We start from the raw sequence: 23,517 nt of genomic DNA on the forward strand, positions 1-23,517 counted from the left end.
TGGTAATATCGAGCCACCGGGACCAACGATTTCCAAACCGAAGTCAACTCGATGAAAACCTGAAGATTCGCAAGCTGTTTCCACTCTACAAGCTTTCCCTGAACTACCAACGGGTAAAACATTACCTAACGAACTTAAAAACCTACTGCTGAAGGAAGAAAGTGGGTACTCACCCCATAAATCCAATATGCGCCCTACCGCATCAGCGGATACCACCCAACTGAAGACTACACAGTCAGAAGTCTTCCACGACGTTCGGGGTATGGCAAGCTGAACCTAGAGTTCAGTGAGCCCCAAAACTGCGAACCACTGCTAACTGTCAATAAGAGGATTGGTGAGCATTATCCCTGTTGCCCCAGAGTTTAACCTAACCAGATTTACGTATTGGAAAGTGGGAAGTGTATTATTTTCTGTAACCCCTTTTGTATGTGTAAAAAGTGTTCCTTTTTTTTTTAGAGATTGTAAGTTTTGATGCCTTATTGTCATTCCAGACTCCCTGCCCATTATTCTAAGTCCAACAAGGAGCCGCACCTGGGCCCCTCCCACAAACAGCTTCCAGTTTTTCGTTCTGCAGTGAGAAAAATATTAAACGTAATGTCCAGACAATGTCCTATAAATCCTTGGAGGGTTCGATGTTTCCAGTCCTTACAGGTTTAATACTAGGACCACTGTAGTTTTTGATATACATTAATGACTTGTACAGAAGAGATTAACTAGAATGGTTCCAGGGATGAGGGATTTACCAATTACCTGAATAGAGTAGAGAAGCTGGGATTGTTTTCCTTTGAGCAGAGAAGGCTAAGAGGAGATTTGAAAGAGGTGTTTAGTATCATGAACAGTTTAGAAAGAGCAAATAAAGAGATACTGTTTACAATGATTGAAAGGTCGATAGCCAGAGGGCACAGATTTAAGGTGATTGGCAAAAGAACCATGAGTGAAAACCTTTTTACACAATGATAGAGTGGTGGATACAGATTCAATAGTAGCCTTCAAAAGGAAATTGGATAAATACTTGAAGGAGAAAAAGTGCAAGGACATGGGGAAAGATCGGGGGGTGTGGGACTGAATGGATTGCTCTTCGAAAGAGTCGGCGCAGACTGGATTGGCCAAATGGCCTCCTTCTGTGCTGCGCTACACTTTGGGCTGGACTTTCAACTTCACATCGCCCATATATCGCCCAAAAAAGCCTGCTATTGCACATTTTGACCAAAAAGTGGAAATTCAGGCTGGACCATCGCCAGAAAATGAACCCCCACAAGTTTCGGCTCATATCGCCGAGCTGATCGCTGAGGTGATCGCCCGCACATCACCGAGTGCAACTTTTGGCACATTGCCGGCACATCGCCGAGCTGATCGCTCGCCGAGAATATCACTGGAGAGTAGTTGCTTTTCCCGGGCCTTCCTCACAGAACTGGGCAATATGGATGCCATTTTGAATTTCGGAGGAAAGAAGGAGGCAGCTAAAAAATTTGTGCTTTTATATTGAGTTATTTAAGGTTCTTTTTCAGATAGATCCACTCACATTTATACTTATATTTAATTATACTAATATTAGCTTACTAGAAAGTGCATTTATAGCAAGTGAAAATAATATTATTGATAATGATGGGGCCTATGGCTTCTCTGCCATTACTCCTAACTGCTCACACGCTGGTTTCTGAAAGGATCAATCGAAGAGGTGGCACAGTAATGTGGAGACAGAGAAGGCCAACGTACAGCCAACGCAGGTACAAGGAAAAGCAATCTTACCACAGCTTGTCTGAAAACGTGTGTCTTAAGAGGCTGCGCTTCCAGAAGGAGGTCATCGTTGAGATATGCCAGCTCATCAAGGGGGATTTGCAGTGTTCCAGCATCATCAGAACCGCACTGCCCATTGAGGTAAAGGTTACTACGGCACTATCCTTCTATGCATCTGGATCCTTTCAGGCTTCAGCTGGTGACATCTGTGGTATCTCTCAGCACACCATGCATTGCTCCATTTGACAGGTGACTGAAGCCCGTTACGCTCACAGGATGGACTTTATAAGCTTCCCTATGACCAGGGAGGCACAGACTGGGAGAGCTTTGGGTTTCTCGAGAATAGTAAATGTCCCCAAGGTGCAGGGAGCAATAGTCTGCATGCACATCGCCCTGAAAGCCCCTTTACAGAACCTGGAGGTGTTTCGTCACAGAAAAGGATTCCACTCCCAGAATGTGCAGCTCGTTGTCGACCACAACCAAATAATCATGACATTAAATGCAACATTTCAGGGCAGCAACCATGTTGTGCACATCCTTCGTGAGAGTGCTATCCCTGACCTGTTTGTCAATCAGCCAGAAGGTCACGGTTAGATGCTGGAAGGTAAAGGATATGATCTTGCCAGCTGGCTGATGACCCCATTACTGAAGCCGAAAAGTATTACAATGAAAGCCACATAGCTACACGCAACATCGTCAAAAAAACAATTGGAGTCCTAAAACAGCGCTTCAGATGCCTAGACCACTCTGGTGGCAGCCTACAGTACCACCCTGACCAGGTCGCTGCGTTTATTGTGGTGTGTTACATTTTGCATAGTCTAGCTATAAGGAGAGGACAACAAATGCCAGATGGGGCTGCAGATCAAACTCCAGAAGGAGGGAAGACTGAAGAGGCAGACAGCGAGGAACAAGAGGAGAAGGAGGAGGAGGAGACTGGTGAGGACCTCAGGGAGGACAATTAGCCTGGTGTGAAGCCATGGTCCCACCAACTCCCACTGTCCCCACCTCCCCCACCCCCCCCCCAGAAGACCAGAGATACCCCATGGGAGTTATATGCCTACAAAGCTGTTGCGTGAGCAGCTCATAAAAGAACGCTTACAGTTACGGTTAAACAAAAGTTGCATTTGCATTGAGCTACCTTTTAGCCTTGCCTACACTGCCCAGGCCTGGCCATTGTTGTACAACATTTGCATTAATGCTTAACTTAACTAAGCTTATGTTATTACAAGACAATGCACAACAATTGTTAAATTCAATAAAAACATTTATTACTTTAACAAAGAATTTAAAAAATTTTTTATTAACAACCCCCCCACTCACCCCCCCAACTATAAACAAACATTAATAGTAACAGAATTTAACATTAACAGTAAAATAATTTAACAGTAACAGAATTTAAGATAGCATAGCTAAAACACCTCCCCTCCCTACCTGGACCTACGGTCACATTTCCCTCCAGATCCTTTCCTCCCCCCGTGTCTTAGGCCCACCCACCCATTTTGGTCCCCAGAGACCGATACGAAGCTGGTGTGCAGCGGGCAATGGAAAGATTTCCTGCCGTGGTGGGGGGTGTTACAGTGGAAGACGAAGCTGCCGGTTTATCTTCCGAGTCAGGAGGAAGTGGTTCCGTTGCACGCGCTTGAGTGCTCGGGGTGATACGCCGACCCAACACGACACCTTGCGGTGCAGCGCTATGTTTAGCCAGCAGCGCATGCCGAAGGGTATTTGTTGTGACGGTCTGTTCACGCATCCTCTCCAGGTTCTGCCGTGCTACCTCCAGTAGCTTGACTTGCACAGCAGACACCTGTGAATTGTCACGCACAAACTGAGTAATTCCCTGGGGAAGCTCGTGACCTATCGCAACCATCTCTGAGCACAGGGAGATCAAGCCCTCCAACTGATCGCCCATGGGAGGCGGTTGCTAACCTCGCTGACCCGGCCTACGTGGGGTCAGTGTGCGCAACATAATGCGCCTTGACGTTGCCGGCTGCACACCGCTTGGTCCTGGTGCCTCTTCCATCTCAGTTGAGATGATTGCAGGTTCATCCCCCTTCATAATTGGCTGTTGCTGCTGCTGCTCCTCCTCCTCCTCCTCCTCGGGTTCAGTGGTGGTGTCGCGCTCCTCCTCCTCCACCTGTTCCTCCTCACCAGGTGCAGGTGCAGGTGCCACCTCGCCGAGCATCTGAGGTTGACCTTAAAAGCACATTTGAGCATATTACAGAGCTTATTGGAACATAACGGTACACATTAACTAGAGACATTACATATCAATACATGGATTTCACCACCCCAGAAAGCTGTAGCAGTTGCATCCCCTGCTCTTATTGCTTCTTATGCACAAAGGCTGCATGTATGACATGACATGACATCATTCATATATTGCATATTGCATTATAATTACAGGACGTTACATTACTTTTTAATACTGTTTGACACATTACTCACGAGATGCATAGCTGGGCTCCGCCAGGCCGCGGGTGGTGGCTGAATGGCTTTCATGGCTCACCAGCGCGGCTGCACGCTCCTTGAGGTCCGTCAGCAGCTGTATCTGAGCAGTGCCCCCTCCGGTGCGCCTCTGCTCCACGCAGTTGTTAGATATCTTCTTCTGCAAACGAGAAAAGAGCATAGCATAAGCTAATAAGGTAGTATTATGGAAACACAACAGTTTAAAATGTTACATGCAAATAGGATCATGCATGGATGCTTCGGAGCTACAGCTTGACACATATACATCTCTTTATACTGCAGCAGCCAGAGACTTCCATCTCATCAAACACTCCCAGGGCAGGTACAGCATGGGTTCAATATAGAATGAAGCTCCCCCCACACTGTCCCATCAAGCACTCCCAGCGCTGGTACATCACAGGTTACATACAGATTGAAGCTCCCTCTACACTGTCCCATCAACACTCCCAGGGCAGCTATAGCATGGGGTTAGTTACAGAGTAAAGCTCCCTCTACATAATCTCAGGTTCAGATCCCTGCCCGGATCTTAACAGGGAGTTTATATAATACATGGATGAATAACAAGCTTAAATTCAATCCAGGAGATTTATTATAATTACAATTTGCATCAGTACAATATAAAATGCTACTTACTCTTGCCGTATCTACTGGCACTGGTCACACCTCCTCGCCTCATGTGAAGCCGAGGACACCACATTCACGATCTCAACCCAAATCTTCTGATATACATGGGGTGGGGATTTCCTGTGAGCACCCCTGGTTAATTGGCCCCACTGCATTGGTTAACTGCACCTCATCGACATTGGCCTCGTCACTGAAGGGTTTCGTCCTCTTTATCCCCCCTCTACATCATGCTCACATTCTGATATATTTTCTATGATCTGTATCTGATCTGTATAAATCTGTATAAATCTCTTTTCTCTGATCGGTATAATTCTCTTTTCTCTGATCGGTATAATTCTCTTTTCTCTGATTGGTATAAATCTCTTTTCTTTGATCTGTATAAATCTCTTTTCTCTCTAATCTGTATAAATCTCTTTTCTCTCTCCTCAAATTCATTGCATTCCTCTTCTCTCGGTATCCTCCCTCTCTCTCTCTCTCTCTCTCTCTCTGCCCCTCCCTTTGTCTTCTGCGCATGTGTGGATGACCCCTGACCTCCCAAAACACGGGAAAACCAGTCACCAAAAAAAAATCGCTTGCGCAGAATGCCGTTACTAGGGAAACTTTTGCCTTCCACACCACTGGCCGTTCGCTGGGTGCACGTTACATCACTGGCCTATCGCTGAGTGGAAAATCGCGATACAAAAGTTAGCGATGTTCCAGTGATCGGTAAGGCTGACACATTGACCATCGCTGGAACATCACCCATTTTTTGAGCGATAGCCAGCAAAGTGGAAATTCTTGCCCTTTGATTCTATGATAGCGGGACAGAAGTCAGTGGCCGATGGGATTTTCCACCCAATAAAATGAATGGACAGGAAAACACACGTGCCGCAAATCAGGCATACTCGAATGCCCGATGAGCACTCTTGTCACATGAAGCTTCATTACCTTGCATGTTATTAATGTTAGCCTAATGGGCCAATAGTTGATTGGGTCTATTTTATTGTCCTTTTTAAACACAGACCTGCAAAACTCAAGTTTGACACCACTTAATCAGTACTTCTTGATTTACATAGCCTGCTTTTTCCAAACTTGATGTTGCACTGAAAAGCCAGATTTGCTCTTTTAACATGATTTTTCAAAAATGGAAAGCCCAGTATGTAACTGAGCAAGACTTAACGCAATGAAACCAAACATTCAGAAATGTTTGAAGGTGAACATTTATCAACCATCATTAAACAATGTAAATTTCTTGTGGATCGACTATAGAATCTAATTATTTGGACAATTTGCTTCAAATTAATTAAGAAATGAAATACTGCTGTTCATGTTTTTTAAAGGTAATGGCAAGTGTTGTGGATACAAGAAATAGAAATATGAACATTTACATTTTAATTTAAAGTACCATTGAGCCAGTGGGATGAATTTAATGTTCACACATGGAGGAATGATATATTTTATTTATTAGTTGCACATATGGGTTTCTATAGCTTCAATGATCTTTGGCAAAGACAAATTTTTTACTAATTGTTTTGGTATCTTGTCGGATTTATAGTACTTCTTATTTTTCGATGAATATTTAAAATAAAAACGCACATTTAGAAGGTCATGAAATAAAAACTAAAGGTTGCCTGCTTGTCACTCAAGCTTGCTCTCCCTGTTTGGGAGGGTGAAAGGACATTTGTCTCTTTAAAGCTGGGATGAAAATCAAAAATCACAAAATTACAGCACAGAAGGAGGTAATTCGGCTCATTGCATTGCTGGAAATGAACATCAAATAGTTCCCATAAAAGGCGGCTGATACCAGTGCCAGGTTTACACCCAGGCGGCAAGTTGAAAATCTGCCATCTATTCTAATCCCATTTCCCTGTCCTTCTGATCCTTTAATATTCTTCCTTTGCAAATACATATTCAATTCCTTTTTAAATTATGCTATATATAGGGCCAAAAATTGCGGTCGGAGGCATCCCATGGACAGATGCCTCCGACGCAAATTTTTTTAATGAAAGTACCTGGTTTTCCAGGAGGAATGAAAACTTGCACTCTGAGGCCGAGATGCGCAACCCAGCATTGAGGCCTACATATTCCAAGAGCGTATGCGCATTCTGGGATCATGTGGGCCTGGACCACCAATCACAATGCAGTATTCTCATTCATAGTAATGGGAGCTCCGAACTCCATTACGATCAATGAAAATACAACAACAACAATAATTTTTATTTATATAGCTCCTTTAAACATAAGAACATAAGAACATAAGAAATAGGAACAGGAATAGGCCATACGGCCCCTCGAGTCTGCTCCGCCATTCAATAAGATCATGGCTGGCCTGAGCATGGACTCAGCTCCACTTCCCCATAACCCCTTATCCCCTTATCGTTTAAGAAACTGTCTATTTCTGTCTTAAATTTATTCAATGTCCCAGCTTCCACATCTCTCTGAGGCAGCGAATTCCACAGATTTACAACCCTCTGAGAGAAGAAATTTCTCCTCATCTCTGTTTTAAATGGGCGGCCCCTTATTCTAAGATCATGCCCTCTCGTTCTAGTCTCCTCCATCAGTGAAAACATCCTCTCTGCGTCCACCTTGTCAAGCCCCCTCATAATCTTATACATTGCGATAAGATCAACTCTCATTCTTCTAAATTCCAATGAGTAGAGGGCCAACCTACTCAACCTTCCTCATAAGTCAAACTCCTCATCCCCGGAATCAACCTAGTGAACCTTCTCTGAACTGCCTCCGAAGCAAGTGTATCCTTTTTTAAATATGGAAACCAAAACTGCATGCAGTATTCCAGATGTGGCCTCACCAATACCTTGTAGTAAGACTTGCCTGCTTTTATACTCCATCCCTTTACAATAAAGGCCAAGATACCATTGGCCTTCCTGATCACTTGTTGTACCTGCATACAGTCCTTTTGTGTTTCATGCACAAGTACCCCCAGGTCCCACTGTACTGCGGCACTTTGCAATCTTTCTCCATTTAAATAATAACTTGCACTTTGATTTTTTTCTGCCAAAGTGCATGACCTCACACTTTCCAACATTATACTCCATCTGCCAAATTTTTGCCCACTCACTTAGCCTGTTTATGTCCTTTTTGTGTCCTCCGCTCACATTGCTTTTCCTCCCATCTTTTTATCGTCAGCAAACTTGGCTACGTTACACTCAGTCCCCTCTTCCAAGTCGTTATTATAGATTGTAAATAGTTGGGGTCTCAGCACTGATCCCTGTGGCACCCCACTAGTTACTGGTTGCCAACCAGAGAATGAACAATTCATCCCGACTCTCTGTTCTCTGTTAATTAGCCAATCCTCTATTCATGCTAATATATTACCCCCAATCCCGTGAACTTTTATCTTGTGCAGTAACCTTTTATGTGGCACCTTGTTAAGGTCCAAATACACCACATCCACTGGTTACCTTTTATCCACCCTGTGCGTTACTTCCTCAAAGAACTCCAGCAAATTTGTCAAATATGACTTCCCCTTCATAAATCCATGCTGACTCTGCCTGATTGAATTTTGCTTTTCCAAATGTCCTGCTCCTGCTTCTTTAATAATGGACTCGAACATTTTCCCAACCACAGATGTTAGGCTAACTGGTCTATAGTTTCCTGATTTTTGTCTGCCTCCTTTTTTAAATAGGGGTGTTACATTTGCCGTTTTCCAATCTGCTGAGACCTCCCCAGAATCCAGGGAATTTTGGTAAATTACAACCAAAGCATCCATTATCCCTGCCGCTACTTCTCTTTAGATCCTTGGATGCAACCCATCAGGTCCAGAGGATTTATCTGCCTCTAGTACCATTAACTTACTGAGTACTACCTCCTTAGTGACTGTGATTGTGTTAAGTTCCTCCACCCTTGTAGCTCCTAGACTATCCACTCTCGAAATATTTTTAGTGTCCTTTACCGTAAAGACTGATACAAAATATTTGTTCAGGGTTTCTGCCATCTCCATGTTCCCCATTACTAATTCCCCGGTCTTGTCCTCGAAGGGATCAACATTTATTTTGCCACTCTTTTAATTTTTATATACCTATTGAAACTCTTGCTGTATGTTTTTATATTTTGCGCTAGATTACTTTGACGTAGTTTACTTTAACGTAGTCTTTAACGTAGTAAAACTTCCCAAGGCACTTCACAGCAGTGTTATAAGACAAAACAGGTCAAATCTGACAGAGAGCCACATAAGAAGAAATTACGGCAGATAACCAAAAGCTTGGTTAAAGAAGTAAGTTTTACAGAGCGTCTTAAAGGAGGAAAGAGAGGTGGAGAGGTTTAAGGAGGGAGTTCCAGAGCATAGGGCCTAGGCAGCTGAAGACACGGCCACCGATGGTTGAGCACTTATAACCAGGGATGTTCAAGAGGGCAAAATTTGAGGAGCACAGATATCTTGTGAGGTTGTGAGGCTGAAATACCCTAAAAACAAAAAGAAATGCACACATTAATAAAAAAAACACTTCACTTTTTTGAAAGTAATCGAAATTTAATTAAATTAAGGCCCCAAATTTGATCACCTTACTGCCCACTGCTGCTGAATGCCACCCGCTGCCACCGACATTCCTCGTGAAGATCCGCCCTGTGCCACTTTTGAGGAGGGCTGGAGCGGGCGGGAGGGCAGAGCCGCTGGGAAGCACCCACTGACGTCCGCGGATAGCTGAGTGCTGTAAGTGACCTCCCACCCGCCGAGCTCCCAGATTGGTGCCGACGGGAATTGGTGTGAGTCAGCGTCAGAACGGGGGTGAACTGCTAGGTGGAGCCTGGTCGGTCTACAACGGTAGGTAGGAAGATCCTGAAAAAAAGGTTAGTGAACTTTTTAATATTTTTTTTTTCACAGCGAGTTAGCTGGATGGGATCCCCTGAAGATCTTCAGATGTTTTTAAAAAAATTTTTTTTGCTTTTGCTTTTGCTTTTCAGATCTTCGACCCTCCGTGGGTCCGACTCCATCCTCGGTACTTGGGCGGCAAGCGCCTTTGCTGCCGAGAATGAGAGCTCCCTCCGATTGCCGCTCAGATTGGCAATGTAAGTCGCTCATTTGCAACCCTCTGACCTTCGAGGGACCTCTCCGATGAAAACCCCACTCAAAGTACCATCAGGTACCTCGGTGAGCATCGGCGGTCCTTTGGGCGGCACGTGGGTGGGCGGAGGTCTTCATCAAATTCGGGTCCTTTATGTTCAATAAAAAAAAAAAAATTTTTTAATTTAAAAAAAATGTTCCAATATTGTTAAAGATAAATGTACCTTCATGGACAGAGTTTTTAATATAAAAATAAGTAATAAAATGTATTTTGTCTATCTTTTGAAGTTCTTACAACTAAAAGCAGGTCTTACATCTGCTTTTACCAGGCGTAACAGTTTGAAGGACATTGGCTGGGCAGGAGTTGGGCAAATAACCCAAGTCTTCACCCGCAAAAGCCCTTCTCCCGGCGACGTGTGCGAATTTGACAGATTGCAAGTGTCGTGTTTAGACGCATGCGCTTCGCTCACCTAAACCCAGGACTTGCAGGGCCTCTTCGGGCGCGTGCGTACATCATACGCACCCAGTGAGGGCACAATTTATGGCCCAATGTTCCTGCCTCAACAGCCACTTGTGGTGAAGTTTCTCATGTTCGTAATAATCCTCCATGTAAAAAGAATTTCTAACGTCCCCCTTTGACCTTTGTGAAAATTCTGATTCACTGCCTCCTTGTTACCAATTCACCAACCAGTGAAAGCAATCTTTCATTATTTACCCTCACAAAAATGGTATCTTGGCCTTTATTACAAAGGGGATGGAGTATAAAAGCAGTGAAGTCTTGCTACAGTTATACAAGATATTGGTGAGGCCATACATGGAATACTGCGTGCAGTTTTGGTTTCCATATTTATGAAAGGATATACTTGCTTTGGAGTCAGTTCAGAGAAGGTTCACAAGGATGATTCCGGGGATGAGTGGGTTGACTTATGAGGAAAGGTTGAGTAGGTTGGGCCTCTACTCATTGGAATTCAGAAGAATGAGAGTTGATCTTATCGAGACGTATCAGATTATGAGGGGGCTTGACAAGGTGGATGCAGAGAGGATGTTTCCGCTGATGGGGAGACTAGAACGAGGGGGCAAAATCTTAGAATAAGGGGCAGCCCATTTAAAACTGAGTTGAGGAGAATTTCTTCTTTCAGGGCGTTGTAAATCTGTGGAATTCGCTGCCTCAGAGTGTTGTGGAAGCTGGGACATTGGATAAATTTAAGACAGAAATAGACAGTTACTTAAACGATAAGGGGATAAGGGGTTATGGGGAGCGGGCAGAGAAGTGGACCCGAGTCCATGATCGGATCAGCCATGATCGTATTAAATGGTGGAGCAGGCTCGAGGGGCCGTATGGCCTACTCCTGCTCTTATTTCTTATGTTCTTATGTAAACCTTTCATAACTTAAAAAACCCCTCTGTAGATCCTATTATCCCTCGCTGTGCCAATCAATAAATCTCCAATTGTTTGCATTTTTCATCTTAACTATAACCATTCATTCCTGGTGCAATTCTAGTGAATCTTCTCGATAAACTATTTATAGTTGTAAGATTCTTCCCAGAATGTCTTGCAATAATCCAATTGTGGCCCAACCAATGTCTAGTAAAAATTCAACATCACGTCATTGTTTTTTATAATGTATAAAACTCAGATTTTCATTTAAATGTTGTTATCTTTTTATCTACCTTCACTCTCACTTTTAAAGTCCTATTTATCTGCATTTATAGATCTATCTGTTTCTATACGTCATTGGGAATCTTGTCATTTAGGGCATATAGGAAGATAAGTTCTATGCACTTTCAATCAAGCTAGCAGAAAAGTGGGAATGAATTGATTTACTCTTTCTAAATCTATCTGATCCAAAGCTTTCTGATCCAATTTCCATCCATTCATATTTCAGCAATATAAAAAACAAAATACCAACAGTTCAAAAAGTATAGTCATTGTATGAGGTATCGACAGGGATAATGTCGATGGGCTAGAACCTCCACTTTTGTGGTTACCACCCAAAAATGGGTGATATTTCTGGCACGGGCATTAAAAAAGGGTTTTCAGATCGCCGGCTTCTCGCCCATACGCAAAGCACCTAATTTACATTTTTGAAAATGGGCATTACCGCGTGCGATATAAAATGGGCAGTAGCATTACATTTTTTTGACCTTCTGCCATAAAGTATGGCCGTCCTTAGCAACGTAATGGCAACACTCAATTCCCACGATTCTGGAGGTCAAGGTTCATCATGTCATATGCAAAAGAGGAGACCGAGAGAGAGGGAACTCAGAGGGACTGAAGGCGTGTCTGGGTGTGGTGTGGCTACTTTGGGAGGAAAGAGGGAGATTTTAGAGCTTCACAGCAAGTAGGCAAATAAAAAGTAGCTGTTACCAGCCACTTATTTGACCGAATTTGGCCTATAATGGAGAGAGAGGAGGAGGCATCACAGCACACTGTGGAGGCTGACGCAGGAGAGAGCAGTGAGGTGGGAGAGGTTATTGGATGAGGCCAGGAGGTTATTACAGGAGGTCGAGTTGCGCTGGGGTGATTTGACATGGGAGGGTGTGGAAAGCCCACCCCAAAGGCATACCAGAAGAAATGGACTGAGATAGCAGAGGTGGTCTCGTCGGCGACCAACGAGGTGCGTGACGGGAACCAATGCCGCAAAGGATGGAACAACCTTGTGGGATCCGCAAGAGTAAGTATTACATTGATTTACATGTACTTATTATTTGTATAGTTTGATTTGTAACAGTGATGAGTGACTATCATCAGATGTGAGGTCTTTCACTTTTACCGGGAATGTTTTACTCAAAGCCTGTGGTCACGGTGTACATCTTTAGGTAAAGAATGATAATAATCATAATAATCATGATTGCATCTGTTGTTTATGTGTTGCATCAGTTTCTCTGACAGTACATAGCAATGATATCACGCAATGATCTCATGCCATGTCGTCCTGTCACCTTTTTCAGAAGAAGCTATCGACGATGAGGTCCGTGCAGAGGCAAACAGGTGAGGGGGCCACCAGTCCCCAGCGACATCACTGACATGGAGGAGCGTGTGCTCGCACTCGTGGCGAAGCACACCCAGACATCCACGGATGCATCTGAAGTGATGCCACTTGAATAAATCTTACACCATTGCGTGATGTAACGTCAATAGATGCCACACCCACTCATATCCGAACAATCATATATGATAGTTGATTTCTAAAATTGTCATAGAAATAATGATGGCCAAATGAAAATCATTGCAATGCAAGTGTGTTGATGATCATTAAATGTGATGTCTGCGATGATTTTGAGAGCGGTGGTGCTTTTGTCGTGGCTATGCTCTGTGTAGCGCTGGACTCACCTTGAGACTCTAGCACCCCTTCTCCTCTAATAACCTAATTTGTGTTTTGCAGCTCAGTCAGCAGCGTGTCCCAAGGCAAGACCACAGAGACCAGAAGGTAGGGGCGCGGGGCAGGAGTTGGCAGATGATCCTACATCTGGTGCTGAGGAGCTCCGATTCTTGCCCATCAATCCGCTGGGTCTGTTCTCCACGGACGAGAGCACCGACTTCGTGGAACCTGCATCGCCTTGCTCCAGAAACCATTCCACTCCAAGGCCATCGAGTGGTCCTCCAGTCATTCCCGCCTCTACTCTGGCACCAAACAACACGCCAAAGAGCACCCCAATTGTCCCCAGGACAGCGCTGACTCCACAGAAGTCCCGTGGACGTGGCAGGTCTGTGCCACGAGCGCCACATGACAGCGGAGAAATGGTACAGTTGTCCAGGAGGACTGTAGCCATTGGTGACCAGCTCATCGAAGCATTGGGGGGTATAACCCAACAGGTAGCCACCATCTCCGGCACCAAGACCGAGTACATTCTGCGGCTGGTGGAGTACCTGGATGCAATAGCCAGGAACACTACCTCCTAGTGGTCCCCGAGTGCAGCACTCCACCCCTAGGTTTCGCACCACCACTGCGAACGACAGATGAGAGCGAGGACCAAGATCCTGCTTTGCATCAGAGAATGTTGCCACCTTGGCACCCCTCGCTCCTGTACGCGTCCAACGACTGCATCTGCCTTCATCCCCACCAATGAGGCACCGCCTGAGGAACGAGGAGGGGAAGGCGTAGAGGTGGGGAGAAGAAGGGGAGGAGGGAAGGAAAGTGAGGTGCATGTTCTCAGGTGATGGCTGTGATATATCTCCATCTGGGTGTATGCAATTTGTTGCAATGTATGAGGGCTTGGGACCACGCTCCTGCTTTGCCTTTGTATTCTGTGTTGGTGGACATGTTGAACATGTGATTTATGTCAATGGTAGAAAAAATGGGGTGTGGGCGGGGGTTGGCTGTGATGCTTATGATTTCAGACCAATGTTGGTCTAATATTTTTGTTATTGAACATAACCTTGTTGCGCATTGTCTCAGATAGCTGGACTGTTACACACAGGTGATTCCTTAACATGAAAGGGTTAAATACAACTTAACATCAATCAACGTAAATTTTAACTGGCACCAAGGTGATGGGTACCATTGATGTCTGAGCTGCGCACACACAACAGTGTGTCAGCGTTGTCACTCACATCAACATTCTTTCAGGCAAATCGTTCAGATATCAGCTCCTCACATAAGATTGGGATTTAACAAATGCCAGCAACACCACTGGCATTCGTTCAGAACAGTTCCACTTTTTATGGGCGGTTTTTTGGGCGAGCGATATTGTGGACGATATGTGTGAGAGGTGGTGAAATTGACGCCAGCCAATCTGCTGGTCGTTAGTTTCGGTAAATATGCTCTTCACGACAAAAAAAGTGGGCTGGCGGTATTAGAGACATCGAAACATAGAAAATAGTTGCAGGAGCAGACCATTCGGCCCTTCGAGCCTGCATCACCATTCAATATGATCATGGCTGATCATGCAACTTCAGTACCCCACTCCCGCCTTCTCTCCATACCCTCTGATCCCTTTAGCTGTAAGGGCCACATCTAACTCCCTTTTGAATATATCCAATGAACTGGACTCAACAACTTTCTGTGGTAGAGAATTCCATAGGTTCATAATTCTCTTGGTGAAAACATTTTTCCTCATCTCGGTCTTAGATAGCTTACCCTTTATCCTCAGACTGTGGCCCCTGGTTCTGGACTTCCACAATATTGGGAACATTCTTCCTGCATTCTACCTATCCAATCGCGTCAGAATGTTATATGCTTCTATGAGATCCTCTTTCATTCTTCTAAATTCCAGTGAATATAAGCCTAGTCGATTCAATCTTTCTTCATAAGTCAGTCCTGCCATCCCGGGCATCAGTCTGGTGAACCTTCGCTGCACTCCCTCAATAGCAAGAATGCCCTTCCTCAGATTAGGAGACCAAAACTGCACACAATGCTCAAGGTGTGGTCTCACCAAGGCCCTGCACAACTGTAGCAAGACCTCCTTGCTCTTACACTCAAATCCTCTCGCTATGAAGGCCAACATGCCATTTGCTTTCTTTACTGCCTGCTGTAACTGCATGCCTAATTTCAATGACTGATGTATCATGACACCCAGGTCTCATTTCACCTCCCCTTTGCCTAATCTGTCACCATTCTGATAATAATCTGCCTTCCTGTTTTTGCCACCAAAGTGATAACCTCAGACTTATCCACATTATACTGCATCTACCATGCATTTTCCCATTCACCTAACCTGTCCAATTCACTCTGCAACCTCTTAGCATCCTCATCACAGCTCACACTGCCACCCAGTTAGTGTCATCTGCAAACTTGGAGATATTATATTCAATTGCTTCATTTAAATCATTAATATATATTGTAAATAGCTGGGGTCCCAGCACTGAACCTTGTGGTACCCCACTAGTCACTGCCTGCCATTCTGAAAAGGACCCATTTATTCCCACTCTTTGCTTCCTGTCTGCCAACCAGTTCTCTATTCACGACAATAGATTAACGCCAATGCCATGTGCCTTAATTTTGCACATTAATCTCTTATGTGGGACCTTGTCAAAAGCCTTTTGAAAGTCTAAATACACCACATCCACTGGTTCTCCCTGATCCACTCTACTAGTTACATCCTCAAAAAATTCAAGAAGATTTGTCAAGCATGATTTCCCTTTCATAAATCCATGCTAACTTGGACCAATCCTGTCACTGTTTTCCAAACGCACTGCTATTACATCTTTAATAATTGATTCCAGCATTTTCCCCACTACTGATGTCAGGCTAATCGGTCTATAATTCCCTATTTTCTCTCTCCCTCCTTTTTTAAAAAGTGGGGTTACATTAGCTACCCTCCAATCCATAGGAACTGAACCAGAGTCCATGGAATGTTGCAAAATGACCACCAATGCTTCTACTATTTCTAGGGCCACTTCCTTAAGTACTCTGGGATGCAGACTATCAGACCCTGGGGATTTATTGGCCTTCAATCACATCAATTTCCCTAACACCATTTCCTGACTAATAAGAATTTCCATCAGTTCCCTCAGTTCCTCCTTCTCTCTAGACCCTCGATCCCCTCATGTCTTCGGGAGGTTATTGTGTCTTCCTTAGTGAAGTCAGAACCAAAGTATTTATTCAATTGGTCTGCCATTTCCTTGTTCCCCATTATGAATTCACCTGATTCTGACTGCAAGGGACCTACATTTGTCTTCACTAATCTTTTTCTCTTCACATATCTGTAGAAGCTTTTGCAGTCAGTTTTTATGTTCCCTGCAAGCTTCCACTCATACTCTATTTTCACCCTCTTAATTAAACCTTAGTCCTCCTCTGCTGAATTCTAAATTTCTCGCAGTCCTCAGGTTTGCTGCTTTTTCTGGCCAATTTATATGCCCCGTCCTAGGATTTTACACTATCCCTAATTTCCCTTGTTAGCCATGGTTGAGCCATCTTCCCCGTTTTATTTTTATGCCAGACAGGAATGTACAATTGTTGTCGTTCAGCCATGTGATCTTTAAATGTCTACCATTGCCTATCTACCGTCAACCCTTTAAGTATCATTCGCCAGTCTATCCAAGCTAATTCACGTCTCATACCATCGAAGTTACCTTTCTTTAAGTTCAGGACCCTAGTTTCTGAATTAATTGTGTCACTCTCCATCTTAATGAAAAATTCTACCATATTATGGTCACTCTTCCCCAAGGGGCCTCACACGACAAGATTGCTAATTAATCCTCTCTCATTTCACAAGACCCAGTCTAGGATAGCCTGTTCTCTAGTTGGTTCCTCGGCATATTGGTCTAGAAAGCCATCACTTATACACTCCAGGAAATCCTCCTCCACAGTATTGCTACCAGTTTGGTTAGCCCAATCTATATGTAGATTAAAGTCACCCATGATAACTGCTGTTCCCTAATTGCACGCATCCCTAATTTCCTCTTTGATGCCATCCCCAACCTCACTACTACTATTTGGTGATCCGTACACAACTCCCACGAGCGTTTTCTGCCCTTTGGTGTTTTGCAACTCTACCCATATAGATTCCACATCATCCAAGCTAATGTCCTTCCTCACTGTTGTGTTAATCTCCTCTTTAACCAGTAACGCTACCCCACCTCCATTTCCTTTCTGTCTATGCTTCCTGAATATTGAATACCCCTGGATGTTGAGTTCCCAAGTCTTGGTTACCCTGGAGCCATGTCTCCGTAATCCCAATTACATCATATCCGTTAACAGCTATCTGTGTCGTTAATTCATCCACCTTATTACGAATGCTCCTCGCATTGAGACTCAGAGCCTTCAGGCTTGTTGTATGTAAGGTTGCAAATAGGGGGTCAGAATTATGCTGAAGATAGCAAACTTATAAAGTGACTATGTATGTAACACTTGCTTGTATAGATATAGTACACTTATACACATTAACCTATAGCTTAACCTTAGTAGCACTTAAACAGCCAAAGTCAGCAGCTTGTTTAAATGTCCCTGAGGAAAAGATAAAGAAGCCAGTACAAACCATCCTAGGTGTCGGATAGACTGGGATAGAGTGCAAAATGGAACAAAACAATGATGAGAGATGGACAGTTGCATGGACCACTCAGAGCCCGTCGGATAAGAGTCGACATATCAATGTAACTATGCTGATAACAATAGACCTATCGATGATTTTGTAGGAGCATAGCTCCTCTCCAAAACCTGTAGAAATTATGCTTGAAAACTCTTGTATTTTGGAGGTTCCACGACTGAACCTTCCCTTGCAATTGCTCGTAATAAAAGCCGGTTGAACCTGGGATTTCGTGTGTTCATTTCCATGGTCGTTATACAACAGGAGAAGGGCGAGGTGTCAATTAACTATATCAGTTAGTCCACCTTGAAGGAGAGAAGCCTCCTTTTTAACCCCAACATTTGGCATCACGAACAGGATGCAGACCCTCCAACCCCAGGATGTGGCAGCAACTGTGGTGAGAAAAAATCTTTTTACCACCTACAAGTGCGAGCTGTACTATTGAGGGGGAAGGAGGTAGTCTCTATGAAGAACAAAGAGAGGGTAATCTGTAGAACTGAATTATAATGACCCATGGAAGGACGAAACCCACGGTGAAATAAGGTGTATGTCCCGAAGCGTGACATGGTAATGACACGGAGAAGCCGGTATTGATCGTGCATGGCGCAAACAGGAAGGAATACAACCTAAAAGGGGGAGAGTACCCCAGCGATCAGTAGAGAAAAAATGGCCAGTGAAGTAGAATGGGAATGGGGCCCGCAAGGATCTCTAATATATGTGCTAGCTGAGAAAAATAGAAAATTAATAAAAGAAATGAAAAAACAAGGGTGGCAGCCAGAAGACACACCTGACAGACAGAGGAAATGGTGGGATAGTCAGAATAAAAATAAAACAGAACAAGCCTATGTAGTACTACTTGCCTGCTACAGAGGACAGATAAAAGAAATACGCATTCAAACAAAACAAATTCAAGAGTTAGAAGCTAAGATAAACAAGCTGGAAGAAATAAAAAAACAGGACCAGACAGATAGTGCAGTGCGCAGCCGTAGTCCCATCACCTACATCTTTTGAGAAAATGTACCCCACGGTGTGTAAGTGTAGTTCATAACCCCAACCTAACAGAGTGAACCAGACAGGGATAACGAGTGCGGAGTCGAATGGCCCCCGGCACATGATAATGGCTATGTATCAGCGGCACCAATACGCACTACCACCATTCCCTTCAGCGGATGTAGAGCAGCCCAGATTACTATACAGGAGGTACCCCTCAGCCCACAGAAGAGACAAATTCTATTAAATGAGTTACCAACCCCTAAAGCAAATAGTAGGAATACAGAATTCTGGCAAAAGATGTAAGAACTGCTAGACGCCATAATCTAACCTTAGCTGACATTCAGAATCTGGTAAAAGCCAAAACGGGTCTGATAAATTGGCACAAAGCAACACCAGAGGTACAAGATGGGGAATGGCAGAATAAGGGAAGAACGGATCTAGCAAAAATGCAAAGATTGGAATTCCTCAAATACGGGATGGAAGGATGCTGGGGACCAATTAGAACCAATTGGAGTAGAATACTGAATGTGACTCAAAAGGCAGGCGAAAGAGTAGGGGAGTATGGGGAACGAAAGTGGATTGAATACAAAGACCACTCTGGGGCTGATGACCCCGACAAAAATGATGCAGCATTCTTGAAAATGTTTAACGACGGACTAGGAGAGGCACATCAAAAGATAATTAAGTTAGGACTTAAGATAGGAGATAATTACGATGGAACTTTGAAATGGGCAAAACATGTAGAGGAGTTAAGGTTAGAACAAAGGGAGAAAATAGTAAAAATAGCAGCAACAGCGGTAGCAGCAGAGACGAAGGAGGAGGAGTCACACCCCCCGTGCAGCTCCCCTGATATGCTTTAACTGCAATCAAGAAGGCCACTTCAGTAGGGATTGCCCGCAGAAACGGAAAGGTTACAAAATTCTAAAGGTAAATGTCACAATTGTGGTAAACTTGGACATTTGGCCAAAGATTGCTGGTGTAAGGGGGGAGGCGCGGGAAGGCTTGGCCCACAACAGGCAAAGAAGGGAACACCATTAACCCGGGAAGAGCTGATGGACGTGCTCAGACAGGTACCAGCATCACTGCTACCACTGTCACCACCGCCACAACCTGAGATACCCTCTAACGAGGATGTCATCAATATGCTCCGATTAGCCAGTATGTGCTAGGGGTTGCCGGCCTCCGGCAGAGGTATGGGACGGCAGCTAGAGGACGCAAGGATATTTATTAGTGCAATATTAGTGGGCCGGCACTGTGATATACTAGTAGACACAGGAGCGTCCGTTTCCATAACCAACTTAGATTTGCCCCTGTCCCGCAGGACTGTTAACATACAAGGAGTGGATGGGGGATATCAGAAAGGAACCCTAAGTGAAATAGTGTTATTAGAAGTACAGGGGGTAATGCTACCTCCTCAGTTCTGATGCTGTCAGAACACAGAAGGCACCATATTGGGCATCAATACCTTAAGGGAACTAGGGATACTGATAGATCCCCAGCATAACCGAATAATTTTGGGGGATAAGCACGAAAACCGAATTAAGTTTGAACATCTGGGACACCAGCAGCAATGAGTGGCCGGAATAACCCTAATCCAGCCCGAGTGGGAAACAAAGGGTGTATGGGGTAGTGTGTGTCAATTATACCCGACTCTGTGGGCACAATACAAGCAGGATTGTGGATTAGCAGAGACACCACCGATCAAAAGTCCTGGACCCGAACATAAAGCTCACCGATTATAGGGCTCCAACACTGTAGTTAAATCTAGTACATGTTGTTGTTCTGGCAATAAGGATATCATTCACACACTGCAAAAGGGTGATCCCTTCGCCAACGTCTACTGGTTCCAAAATCCTTGACAGTACTCGATGAAATATGCTCGGGCTATTATGGAATCCCAAAGCTGAGGCAGTGGTCTGACAGATAGTGCAGGAATTAGAGGAGCAAGGGGTAGTGAAACAGGTAATAGCCTCCATTAATTCACCTGTGTGGCCGGTAAAGAAACCCGACAGGCCTTACCGACTAACTATCAATAATAATGTCAGGACGCATTATTCTACATATCCAGCATACCTTAGTAGAATTACTTAACACTGGAAGGCTAAAAATGATATCCGATGCACAAAGGGCAAGGTGGGAAGCAATGTTCTTACCTCCCAATGGGACGGTAACAATAATAAAAGACAACTGTAACAACCCTGCAGGGTGGATCAATATGGAGGGAGAAGAGCATCAGTGTAGCCCGACAGGAGAAGACGAGGGAAGTAGTCAGGCTTAAGGAGGCAGACATGGATCTATATGTAGATATGTCTCGGCACTATATCAATGGGACACCACGGATGGGATTGGCCGTGGTAGGCAGCAGCAGATAGGTTAGAAGGGAAGCACGGTTAGAAGGGGGTCTATCAGCTCAGGTGGCTGAATTAGTGGCTCTCACTGAGGCTCTGACGCTGACTAAGGGAAAAAGAGTAAACATCTTTACAGAGAGTCGATATGTTTTCGGAGTAATGCATGATTATATGATAGCCTGGAGCAGATGGGGATACATGACCTCAGGAGGAGGACCGAGTAAACATGAGGAGATTGTTAAACACCTAGTGGAACCCTCCCTCCTACCCCAGGAGTGTGCGATAATAAAGATCAAAGCGCACATAAAAATTAATGATCAGCATCAACAGGGGAATGCATGGGCAGATGAAGCAGCCAAGCGAGTGGCAGAGACAGGTACACTGGCCGGGGAAGCCCAAGTCGGAGTATGTACAATCGGGCCTGAGGAAGTAAACAGGCTTAAGGTACAGGGAGAAGCCACTCCACAGGAAAAGGAGGGGAGGAAGCAGGGAAGGGCCTAACAAGGGATGGATAGGATATGGAGGAAAGATGGGAATGTGGTGGCCCCCGAATGCATCCAGGGGAGCCTGTTAACTTTGTCCCTATGTCCATACAGGTAGAACCAACATGATAAGCTCGATGTCCAGATGCCGGTGGTGGAAGAGAATGGGTAGATATATAGAGAACCACTGTAGAAGGTGCGAGACATGCGCAAAATACAACACAGGGGGGAAAGTAAAGGTCAGATGGGACATCAGCCCCAACCGAAAGGACCCTGGGAAAACTTGCAGATAGATTTTACTGGACCGTTACCCAGCAACAAAGGGAAGACATACTGCCTAGTTATAATAGACCAGTTTACAAAATGGGTAGAAGCTTTCGCCACTCGAAATTGTTCAGCAGAAACTGTGGCCAGGATCCTAGCAGAAAAAATAATACCCCGATGGGGAATGCCACTGCAGCTGGACTCAGATCAAGGTACCCATTTCACAGGGAAGGTGATGAAACAGGCCTGCGTTTTACTAGGGATTTAGGTAAAAGTTCCATATCCCATACCATCCGGAATCCTCCAGATTGGTGGAACGAATGAATAGGGCCTTAAAAGCAGCCCTAGCTAAAACAATCGAGGAAAGTAGAAAAGGGTGGGTAGAGATGTTACCCTGAGTACTGATGAAACTCAGGGCAACTCCTAGTCGGATGACAGGACTGACACCCTTTGAACTAACGACCGGAAGGGCAATGAGACTGACAGAAGTCTTGGTTGCAGGAAGCGAGGACGTAGGACCATATAAAGACAGGATACGGAAATTTATAATGGAACTCTGTCAGCAGCTGCATGATTTAAAGGCACAGGCTAGAAATCAGCAAATAATCAAAGAAATTAGAGAACGACACTAAGGAACAGAAGGTCCAAATAGACAGTCAGGTGATGGTGAGGATTACTCCAGATAGGTCCGGGCTCGCACCCAAATGGACCGGACCCTATCAGGTAATAATGGTAAGTGACACGTGCACATGTGTAGTTATAAGAGGTATCGGCAGTTGAAAAAGCATAATCACTAAATTAACCGGTGACGACCAGAAAATATTACAGGGACTTGGGTGACATTGGTTGTAATAAAGAATCAGGAACACTGACGGTGACAGTCGGAGCAACTGTGGACTTAAATTTCAGCGTTGGACTAACAGGCATAAGACAACATGGCGAGGGGTCAGATCGACAACAGGGATGGGCAAACATAGCGGGACTAATAATTTGGGTGAATAAAATCACGGCGTGTTTTGCACTCGGGGGTGGGGGGGGTGCAAAGATACTGCACCGAGGAGAAGGGGGAGGTACAGATAAGATGCACACCAAATTATATTCAATTCTCCGAGGTACCTCAACAAGGGAAGGATGAGTAGAAGTTATGACTGCCCTCTCAAGGTGCCGATGCCTATAAATGGTGTTGGAAAATTATTCCCCAAGACATACCCGCAGCACCACCAACATGTCCAATTATAAAAGCTGGGGCAAAAGGGGGATTGATAATAAGGCAGACCAAGCATAAGATATATTTCGGGGTACACCAGCAACTAATTACTGTACTCCTAAATTTAACAGATTTAACGATCCCCAACTTCTGTGGGTTAAACACTATAAGCCTGTATAAAAACCTGACCCTGCGGGCACTTGAAGGCCCTGAATCAAGAACCATGAAGTTTAATGTGGAAAGAATGTCAGGTAATAAATGGAATCGGGAAAAAAGAAGGATACTGGAAATAGTAGGCGCGGGATACATGGCGGGAGTTGCAACGGTAAATACTATAGACCTTAACACGATAGATGATCGAGTTAACGCTGTAACACGAACCTTACAGGGGTTGCTGGAAAGGGATGAGGATAATGAAAAAATACAGGC

This window comes from Pristiophorus japonicus, chromosome 1 (assembly GCF_044704955.1).
Source record: "Pristiophorus japonicus isolate sPriJap1 chromosome 1, sPriJap1.hap1, whole genome shotgun sequence".
Lineage (NCBI taxonomy): Eukaryota > Metazoa > Chordata > Chondrichthyes > Pristiophoridae > Pristiophorus > Pristiophorus japonicus.